Source organism: Heteronotia binoei, chromosome 12 (assembly GCF_032191835.1).
Source record: "Heteronotia binoei isolate CCM8104 ecotype False Entrance Well chromosome 12, APGP_CSIRO_Hbin_v1, whole genome shotgun sequence".
NCBI lineage: Eukaryota > Metazoa > Chordata > Lepidosauria > Squamata > Gekkonidae > Heteronotia > Heteronotia binoei.
Window position 1 is genome coordinate 31253869 of NC_083234.1, and position 1789 is coordinate 31255657.

Sequence of the window (1789 nt, forward strand, 5' to 3'; positions counted from 1 at the left end):
CCTGAAAGACTAACAACCTTTATTGCAGCATAAACACTTGGAGGTCAGAGCTCGTTTCGTTATCCTATGTGTGGCTGTTACATGTAGGATCTTTTTGTCTTTTTGATCTTTCCAGTATGGGTTTCCTTGATTCAGAAAATGTATAGGTTGCCTCTCCAGAGACCTGCTCAAGTCACAACTAAAACAACAAATAAAACCTACAAAGCCATTCAGAACAGCATAAAACAAACACCGTGGCTTCCCCTTTGCCGTTCTGGCTCTCTCACCCTCCCTCTGCCATCCTGGAGAGATGTGGGCTGGCCAGGCTCTCTGTTGGCCTCAGAATGGGAAGGAAAGGGGGTTCAGACCCCCTGGTCGTTTTCTTTCCCTCCACGTGAGCTCACTCACTCACCCTGTTCCCCCACCCAGTTTTTCCTCCTTGGCTTGGCTGCCTCCCTTCCTGTACCCCCATTGGACCCACCCTCTGGACTTTGGCTACAATCAGAGCTCAGCCCAACCTCTTCTTGAAAATGATAAAATGAGGATGAATAGCAACTCTCAGGGTTGTCTGTCCTTTGCTGCCCCTCCTCGGCTTTAAAGGTAGCAAGCCCAGCCTCCCTTCTCCATCTTCCTTCTTATGCTAGCCCTCCCCAGTTGCCAGCCTTCACTCTTATAGGTCACTGCTGGGCTGTCTGGTTCTCCAGCTTCCTCTCCAGCAGCAGTGGAGGCCACTACCTATTTGAGGCATGTTTTGAACTGGCACCCAAAGGAAAGTAAGGTAGATGCCAGGTGAACCTCAAGAGGGAAGAGAATTCCAAAGGGAAGGGGGCACCACTGAAAGAGACCCTGTTGCCAATGTTTCCTCTAAATTGCAGTCTTGTGAGCAAAAATTCTACTTTGTGAGCTAATGGTATTAAAGTTATGAGCTACTGGTATTAAAGTTGTGAGCTACTGCATAAATTGTTGTGCTCTGGGGGTCATTCTTCCTGAGCTAAGACAAAAATCTGTGAGCTGGAGGCTAATAATCTGTGAGCTAGCTCACTCTAATTCAGCTTAGAGGGAACACTGCCTGTTGCTGCCAACCTCCACAAGAAGAGGTATAGAGAAGAGACTTTAACAGGCCTGAAAAAGAAGATTTTAACTCTTCCCAATAAAGACAGTAAGATATCTTTGACTTGGGTCAAAGTAATAAAGTAACACCTACTTGGACTAGGTCAGTATGCTGTTCTGAGATGTGTGGTTTATCATATATACGGTACATTGATGCCTTTGAGCTTTCGCTTTTTGATAGAAACCTTGGTGGGGGATTTGTGAAGACCGTTGTATGAGAAGAACCTTTGACCTCTCTATATTGGCTGAATCTCAGAAGGCTTTGAGGCTGCCCTCCAGATCAAACACACCTAAAAAATATCTCACGCAAGATCACCCCCCACGTATCACATTTCTGCTAGGAGAAACTGAAAAAAAACAACCAGCCTGTGACTGATAGCATCTCTCTCTGTCTGTGTTGCCCAAAGAGCCGCAATTTCCGTTTGGCACAGTCAAAGGCGCAAGACTGGGAAGGGAACCAGGTGACGCTTAATAATGCTGTCAGGTTTCCAAAGGAGCGAGGGGAAGGGTCATCTCTGATGACAAATGAAAACTCTGGAGATGCCGAGGGCTTGGCTGCTCTCCAGCAAACTGGTATGTTTAATCACGAGTCTCCCCCGTGGCCCTTTAGGCAATGAGAGTGAAACAGGAATGCTGCAGCAAAATGGGGATTTGTCTGGAGACAGAGAAGATCTCTGTTATTAAATGCAAACTGGGCATT